Raw genomic sequence first — 9702 nt, 5'->3', positions numbered from 1 at the left:
CAAATAGAAGGTATTTTCGACGCAAGCAAATTCCCAAAAATCTTGATATGTGGTTTTTGGAAAACAGGGAAGGAGTGATCAGATTGAGCTGAAATTTCGACGATAAGCTCCCAGGCCCCAGGAAAGCTTATCCTCTAAATTTCAGCCCGATCAGACAACGTTAAAGGGGGGTTGTGGAGGGAAAAATTAACATGGGCTAATATAGGAAAACGAGGTTTTTCGTAAATGTAAATTCGGGGTATAATTTTTTCGGTCTGAAAATATCAAAAGGCCCTAACAGGTTGAATTCTGCTTCGAATGAGTCCTCATTCAACCGGATCAGTTGCCAACTGTGGCCTGTAGGCGTGGCTAACAAAAAAAAAAAGAGATGACGTTTAAGTGGCTATATTTGGTTTTTTGAAAACAGGGAAGGAGTGATCGGATTGAGCTGAAATTTCGAGGATAAGCTCCCGGGCCCTAGGAAAGCTTAACCTCTAAATTTCAGCCCAATCGGACAACGTTAAAGGGGGCTGTGGTGGGAGGGTCCAAACTTCCGGCCCAGTTTACCCCATGAAGATAAAGTCGGAGGAGGATGAAATTTTGCAAGTGTCTTAGTTTGAGCTTGGGCTACAAAATGCGATTACCGCCGTCTCTCTGCGACCTCTAGGACCTGAAATCGCTTAACATTGTGGTGGGTCGCCTCTTTATAGAGGCACAAGTGTGCCTCCTTGATACTGTTTCAATGTTTGTCTTGTCTGCACCAGTTTTTGTCAATGGTTTCTTTGTCTATTCTAAAGGTGTATTTCTGAAAGTTGTTGTTTGATATATTAATTTACGCTATATAGTGGTTTTACTTGTCTTTGCTATTTTTGTCTGTGCTTTCTTTGTCTATTTAGAAGGTGCCTTGCTTGAAAGTTGCATTTTGATGTTTTTAGTTGTACTCTTTCAATGTTTGTCTTGTCTAAACCAGTATTTGTTAATGGTTTCTTTGTCTATTTTTGTCTATTCAACTGTATATCAGCTGTGGAGTGTTCCACAGAGAACTTAAATGCTAAGACTGTGCTCTGCACTAGTAAATGCATCGCTAATATAATATACAGAATCTGAGAGTTTATATTTGGATCAGCTGATAAATAAAATATCATCTGCAAATACTAATATGGACTTATTCTGGGGGGGGGGGGCGTCTACCTGGTTAGACCTCTCCCAAAATTTTGTTGACTCGTACAAAAGTGCAAATATACATCTACTATATATAAAATACCTACTGAAGCGAAGATTTCTTTTAGCAACTGTATAAGAATTTTGGTTAACGAATTATTCTAATAAGTGGTTCAATAATTTTGGCAAGTAATAAGAGTGCTTTTAAGTTGATAATGGATATTTTGGTGCCCCAGGGCTACTTCCGACAACTTACACATGTGTCTTCAAGCTCTTTCGAGAGCTGTCATAATCTTTTTTTTCGTTTGTCTGTTATATCTACTGGCTGTACCAGCAGCTAGTAAATAACTAAGATGCAAAACTAAATCATTTTCAACTTATTGAGCCACAAATCCTGCTACATACAAAACTACTTACAAAAAACAAAAGAGTACTTTCAAAAGAGTTATCTATTCTTATTAACCGGCCTTTGTGGTTCAGGGGTTTGTGATTCGAACTTTAGCGTAAAGAGTGAGGTATTGACTAGGGAGCGATCTCCCTAATATTCGTAATAAAAAAATACGATTACAGAAATTCGTTACGTAAGTTAATTCGTAAGTTACGTCAGAGCAAAATTTCGAGAAAGCCAATTAGCCAAAAAAGGAAAATTAATATGCAAATTTCGTTTTAACTATTCATGTACGGTAAGCCAAAATCAAAGCTGCATTAATTCAAAAACGTTCAGAAATTAACTTAAAAAAACAAGTTTTGTTAACTGAAATTAAGGAGCGACATTAAAACTTAAAACGAACAGAAATTATTTCGTATATGAAATGGACTGTCCCCTTCTCAACGCCTTGCTCTTTACGCTAAAGTTTGACTCTGTCTCACAGCTTTATTTTTTAAAACAATAACAAATTTTAGCGTAAAGAGCGAGGTGTTGAGCACATAGTAAACCAGGAATAAGCAACTGCTGTTATGGTTCAGAAATTGTTTAATAAACTATTTCTGCAGATCATACAACCAGATCGTAAGGACAGTCCGATTTTGTTGCCGATTAAATAAAAAAAACAAGTTTATTTTTAACTGAAAGTAAGGAGCGACTTTAAAACCTCAAACGAACCAAAAAATGTTTAAGATGATATCTCGAAATCTAGGATTTAGTTTTTATCTAGGGTATTTCCTTACTTGTTCCAGGCCTGGTTATGCAGTCAGAAAAACTTCATATTATAGTAGCAATATTTTGCACAAGTGCAATATTTACTTTATATATAACAATAAAAATATCCTTGCTATAAATAAACTGTTGAAACAGCATGTGTGAACCTAAATCAAATCAATAAGAAAATTATTACTTACATTCTTGACTATATTCTTCCTTTTGATTTTATTTTCAATCTTCATGTGACATCTTGAAGATCAATTGTAATTAAAATATCAATACAACTAAGTTATGTTGGGTATGGACAAGAAAATCTCTTATATTCACGCCCCTGGGAGATATTTTAAGGTATCCTATCATTTGATCCTCAATTGGGGTGCAAAATTTACTATCACATTACAAAATCTTGAGTGATTTTTACAGTGTTATGTAAAATAATGCCACCTTTACAAAATTTTGTCAACCTCGCCCCACTCTTAATGTTTGCTTAAAAAAAAAAAAATATATCCTAGTTGCCATATCGACCTCGGAAAATCCCGTATCGTATCGACCTTGGACCGCCCAAGGAAAATCCCGTCTGAACATCGTTGACCAAGGTGGCACCAATGTGGCCACCTGGAACGAGCTGACGCTGAACCCCCCCGGGTCGAAGCTTCTTTTATCACAAGAACTAAAAAAAATATAAACTCACAATCGCTGGACTCACCGACACGCACCTCCCAGGACAGGGCGAAGAGGACAGCGGTGAAGGACGCACAGGGATGTGGTCGGGCGGTCGCCAAAAAAGAGGAGGCGTTGGCCTAGTACTGAACAATACTGCACGTAGGGCCCTCCTGTCATTCAAACCAGTATCGCCTAGACTCCTGACCGCAAGACTGGATGGGAAGCACGGAAAAATAACTGTCATTACGTGATAGGCCCCCACAAACGACACTGATGAAGAAAGACAAAGACGATTTCTATAACCTGCTTAGTTCTGAACTATCTTCTGAACCTCCCCAAGACTACCTCCTCCTCCTAGGAGACATGAATGCGAGTGTTTCAAACAAATCAGGCCTGTGGGATCTCGCTGTTGGACCTGTTAAAGTGGATAGCCTAAACAATAAGGGAGAGAGGCTGCTGAATTGTTGTCTGGCCCACAATCTAACGATTGCGAACACATGGTTCCAGAGACCAAATATAGCCAAGTACACCTGGTATAGCAATGATGGATCAACAAAGAAGATTCTCGACTACATCATCTTACGTCGACGATGGCTGTCGTCTGTCCAGAATTGCCGCACCTACCGTGGCGCCGAGCTCGGGAACACCGACCACCGGCTGGTAGCAGCCAAAATTAAGCTCCGCCTCAAAGCTATGAAGAACAGCCAGTCTTCTCGGAAAATTGATGCCGGTCGCATCCAACAGGACCCCACTCTGGCTGAGCGGTACTATGTGGTGATATCCAACAGATTTGAGGTCCTTGGCCAATGCGATGAGAGTGAAGTTGCATAGAAGTCCTTCAAAGAGAACACTCTTGCGGTAGCAACTTACGTTGTTGGAATGAGGCAACGGAAGAAAAAGGACTGGATCAGTAATCACTCCCTTGCCATCATAGAGCTCAGGCGAGAAGCACGTCTTGGCGAAGACATGGCTACATACAGACTGCTAAACAAAGAGCATAAGTCCATGTTGCATAAAGACCGCAAGGCTTTTATTGACAGCACGGCATCCAAACTGCAAGAGGCCACCAAGAAAAAGGACAGTGGAGCCACCTACAAGATTCTTCGTGAGCTTTCAGGTCAGCACACTCAAACTATGCCATCCCTTTGAAGCGCTAGCGGTGAGAATATCTACGACCACTCACAATGCCTCCACCAGTGGGAGGGCCGCTTTGAGAAACTGCTCAACTCAGATCCACCAGACCAGACGGACCATGAGCTAGCAGCTGCTGCGGCTACTACCCTACCTGCTCCTGATGGTCCTGAATTTACAGCGGAGGAGATAAAAGCTGCCACCCGCAAGCTAAAGAATAACAAAGCGCCAGGAATCTGTGGCCTAACATCGGAATTCCTTAAAAATGGGGGTCCAGCCATGATCCTCTGGCTACAAATGCTGTTTAACCTTGTGTGGCACTCTGAAAAAATCCCCTCAGACTGGAAGAAGGGCCTACTTGTGCCAATCTACAAGAGGAAGGGGAGCAAAGCAGAATGTATCAATTATCGTGGCATAACTTTACGCTCAGCTCCTGGAAAGCTCTTCGCTATGCTGCTTCTCAAACGGGCAACAAGATACCTCCATGCCCTGTGTCGCCCCCAGCAAGCTGGCTTCATGCCAGGCAGGTCCACCACCGAGCAAATCCATACGATTAGACAGCTAGTAGAGAAAACTCTTGAATATAAGAGGAAGGCGTACATTGCCTTTGTAAATTTTCGATCTGCCTTCGACACTGTCGATAGGCAGTCACTATGGCTATTCCTCCAGTCTGCTGGCGTACCCTCGAAAATCGTCCGTCTCCTCAAAGAGCTGTATAATAACATTGAAAGTGCGGTGATTGTAAATAAACGGCCTGCCAGATATTTCAAAATAAAAAACGGTGTCCGGCAAACATGTGACGCTGTACCTGAGCTTTTTAACTGTGTAATAGACTACATCCTGAATAAAACACAGCAGGTGCAGTCGTTTTGAATATGGTTTTCTGGAAGAGTTCTTTCAGACGTCGACTTTGCCGACGACGTGGCGCTAATATGCGAAAACATTAGTGACCTCAAAACTACACTGGAAACACTGGCCTCTGCCGTTGAGAAATTCGGTCTGAAAATAAATTGGTCGAAGACCAAGATAATGCCCGTTGAGAAAAAGCCGTCCAACCCCCTTTCATCTTTGGAAATTTGTGGCCAGACTGTAGAGGTAGTCAAGCAGTTTACCTACCTTGGTTCAATTGTCTACTCAAATGGACGCCTAGATGCCGAAATATCAGCAAGAGCGGCAAAACCAAACTCTGTCTTCAGTCGCCTTCAAAAAACAGTCTTCCATAAACCCCAGATCAGCCGTCTCACCAAAGCACGAATATATTATGCTTCGGTTGCCAGCGTTATGCTCTATTCTGCTGAGACTTGGTCGCTGACTCAGACACAGACGCTGAAGGTAGATGCCATCCAGACGAAACACCTCCGAAAAATCGAAGGCTCCCGATGGCCCGACAGGGTACGAAATTCGGAAATCCTCAGGTCCTTCAAACTCCCACCCCTGTCCGAGCAGCTTGAGTCTCGCTCGCTGCGTTGGTATGGTCATCTGCTCCGTCTGCCTGCCCAAACACCCGCCCGACTCATCTTCGATTTCGACCCAGCTGCAAACGGCTGGAGGCGTCCTAGGGGAAGACCGAGCACCAGATGGGCGGACGTCATCCGTGATCGGCTCGCCTCCAGAAACATCAACCCGGCTGAAGTGACAACCCTCACCCTGAACCGACCACTCTGGAGAAGACTGACGGCGCTGACGACTGGTTCCCTCTACGCTGGCGACGCTGCCGAGCAAGAGCTTTAAGTAAGTAAAGTAGTTGCCATATATGATATGGAAATCATGTTTCTTTTTAACATACAACGTTGAAGCTAAATTTGGAAGCAGAGATGTTTTTTAGTTTGAATGCTGATTTTCATCAGACTTGGTGATACTTGGTTCTTGTCAGATGCAAAATCTGCTACAACAATGTGATTTTTTTTACTGAGCTTCAAAAATACTGCCATCTTTGCAGTTGCACTCTTTGCCATCTTTGTATACACAGTAAGTTTCTGCAGACAGTCAAATCTGAATCTTCCCTACTTTTATGGCGATTGGCTTGTGGAATACAGAGTCCGTGTTTGTTTCAAAAGCATGCCACTTGAAAACCAAACATCTGGATGTAGAAATATTGGATTGTCTCAGCTAATGCATATACAAAACCAATAATAGGTACACCAAAGTTGAAAAGTTACAAGTCCCTCAGCACCAAAGATGACCATAGATTGACATATGTATGTTACTTTCAAGTCTCTTTCTTTCAATTTGTACATTAATGCTGATTAGCCCCTCAAAACATTTTAAAGGGTATATGAAGATTAATCACTAACAAATATGGCTAGTAACAGTAGATGGTAGAACTGATTAAACGATGATGGATTAAAGCTTGCTACCCCCTCTTTCATTTCTTGCTCACCCTTTTTTTACAGATGGGATGGATGTTTTTCTGTATAGTTGCCTCTAGGTGGTTCAGGAAACGATTGTGTTTTAGAAAAGAGGAAAATTCTTGCATAATTTTGCCTGTAAAATGTGTAAAATATACGCGTGTGTGTATATTTTAGATTCTTTTCTGAGATGTTTTAGATATCAGAGAATATGCTATTTTGTAATAATTTCAGGGTTTTGTATACGACTAGACCTTCTTTTGTAATAAGAAAATTTACTCCCTTCGTATGGGATATAATACTGGTTGCAATACGAAATGCGTCAACTGGTAATCTTCAAGGCCAAAGAGAAAAGATTTTTCCTTGCAAAAGAGTAGTAATTATGTGCGTGTTTTTTTGTAAGTAGTATGGTTGTTGTATATGTGTGAATTGAGTAATATTGCCATATATAACAAGATACAAGTATTTTTAGAGTGTGTAGAATAGAAGACTCCCACCTACTGCCAGTTTTCAAAACTGATCTGTATGTATTTGTCAAATATAATTTTCTTATCTTATAAATAGAAGATATCAAAGATGTATTCTTTCAGAGTAATTTCTGCATTCTCTGCTAGTCAAAATGTTTAAGATAACAGCAAATAGTTGTAAGAAGAAAGTTCAACTTTCATTCGTGATTCGAGATGAGCAAGAGTCTAAACACAGATCTGGAGTGAATGCTTTGCAATACGATCCCGCTATTCAACGTTTATATTCAGCTGGCCGTGATGGCGTCATCCGAATATGGAATTGTAAAAATTCCACTGATCCATATTTACAATTCATGGAGCATCATACTGACTGGGTAAATGATATTTTATGTTGTAATGATATTTTATCTTATTATAAAATAAGATATTTTATGTTGCATCATACTGACTGGGTAAATGACATTTTATGTTCTAATGGTCGATTTATAATATCTGGAAGCTCTGATCAGACAGTAAAAGTCTGAAATGCCCAGAAGGGATTTTGTATGTCAACTTTGAGAACTCATAAAGATTATGTTAAAGTTCTTGCTTATGCCAAAGAGAGAGAACAGGTTGCATCTGGGGGATTGGACAAAAATATTTACCTTTGGGATGTTAATACTCTTACAGCATTAACAGCTAGCAATGACATAGTTACTACCACAAACCTGCCAGGGAACAAAGACTCTATTTACAGTTTAGCCATGAATCAAAGTGGAACATTGATATTAAGCGGTAGCTCTGATAAGATAATCAGAGTCTGGGACCCACGGGATTGTAATAAAAAACCTATAAAGCTAAAGGGGCATACGGATAATGTAAGATGCTTACTGGTTAATAAGGAGGGGACACATTGTTTATCTGGAAGTTCAGACGGTACTGTTAGGCTGTGGTCTTTTGGCCAGCAAAGATATATTACGACTTTAAGACCCCATGATAAAGGTGTTTGGACAATACAAGCAACGATTCATTAAACCTTGTTTTTTTCTGCTGGTAGAGATAAAGCTGTTTGGTTGAGTGATTTAAATGCAGAGACATCTGCCTTGCTCTGTGTAGAGCAAAACCCTGTACTTAAGTTGTGCTACCTCCAAGATGACGGGCAGTTATGGATATCAACCAGTAATTCAGAGATTCATCGTTGGCCTGTTGACATAAAGAAAATGAATCAAGAGCTAACTGGTGACAGCTCTTTGCCAAGGAGTGTCGAATCAACTCCAAACTTTGTCATTGCTGGTGCGCCAAGTATCAGACAATATCAATGCCTCTCAGATCGTCGTCACATATTAACTAAAGACTCAACTGGCAATGTTGCTATGTATGATATCTTACAAGCAAAGCGTGTTTGTTCCTTGGGTGAGGTGGACCTTGAAGAAGAGCTTAAAAAACGATCACAAAATATTTATGTTTCCCCTTGGTTTAGTGTTGATTTGAAAATAGGTTTGCCATTGATCCATTTAGCTCAAGACGAGAACGACTATTTGTCAGCTTGGGTATCTGCAAAAGATGCAGGGCTCGTAACAGAGGAGTCCGTTGATCAAAAAGTGAATTTTGGCGGGCTACTTTTGAATGCACTGCTTGAAAACTGCCTCAAGCGGCAAGCTCGTGAAGATGCTATAGAGAAAGATTTGGAGCCTGACAAAGCAGCCAATGGCTATTTCTCAGTACCTCCTCATACACCAATTATTATTAGCGAAGTTGATGGACGAACATTATATAGAGTTCTTTGTAAAGATACAGGAGTTGATGCAGAATCTGCCAGTCTGCAGGATAATCTGCCATCCTGGATTGTTGAAACAGTAGCTGATCGGGTAACACCCAAATTTATCAAAGTTTCATTCTATTTACTCCCTCATCTGGATCTTGGCTTAAGAGCTATGAAGAAAGATAGACTCATGGCTAATGACTTTATCCCCATGAGAAAAGTGATGGAACATGTTTTGGAGAAAGTTGTATCTCCTTCGGATAAGAGTTCATTCCCTAAGCAATCTCCAACTGAAAGTCAAGCTGGTGAAAGGGCTAGCAGTGGATTAGATAGTGAAAATGTTGAAGATAGGGTTCAGTTATATTGCAATGACCAGTTACTTTCCCCGAGTGCGGATTTGCGTTCTGTTCGTCATTTTGTGTGGAAATCTTCGGCAGATTTAGTGATACATTATAAACCAATTAAGTGATTTGTAGTTTGAAATTGTTGTTGACTTTGTCGTTTATTTTCAGTGACTTGGAGTAATGCAGCTACATATAGTAACGAACCGACTTTTAAGAGTAGAATAATGGAATTGATTCGATCCATAAGAATGGTGGTGAGAAGTAAGTACCCAATTTATATTATTTTGTTTCAATTTATTTATTACTGTTTAATTTCACAACGCCCTTATTATATTTTTTTTTACAGATGTTGTTTCATATTAATTAGATACTACGATATTTTTTTCGATATGATTCCCTTTTTTGAATGTGAATTTACAAGGGAAAAAAAGAACTTGATGCAAATGCTATGATAGTAAAGTTTAAAATGTAAGATAGAAGAATAAATTAAAATACGGTAAGCCAGGTAAAGATCAGACAGAATTGAAAAAGGAGCTTGATTAATAGGAAAAAATCAAATGGTAGGAGGGAGGAGGTTAGGTTTTGAATTAAAGATTGCTTGAAGTTTTTGCTATAGAACTGATAATTCGAATCATATATTAATTTCTCTGCTGGTGTTGAATGTCGTATAACTGGCCGAGCTTATCAAAAATCACCAGACAATAAAATGAGTGATCTACGATTTGCC

General features: G+C 40.0%; 1 pseudogene; it reads left to right on the top strand.

Moving 5' to 3' along the window:
* Positions 1 to 3534: 3534 nt before the first annotated feature.
* On the top strand, positions 3535 to 9230 carry LOC148946324 (WD repeat-containing protein 48 pseudogene; annotated as a pseudogene).
* The last annotated feature ends 472 nt before the right edge of the window (positions 9231 to 9702 follow it).

Source organism: Artemia sp. Qi Xiang Cuo, chromosome 12, assembly GCF_049724085.1.
Source record: "Artemia sp. Qi Xiang Cuo chromosome 12, ASM4972408v1, whole genome shotgun sequence".
Lineage (NCBI taxonomy): Eukaryota > Metazoa > Arthropoda > Branchiopoda > Anostraca > Artemiidae > Artemia > Artemia sp. Qi Xiang Cuo.
The sequence above is the reverse complement of the archived record's forward strand: the minus strand, read 5'-3'. Positions and strand labels throughout refer to the sequence as shown.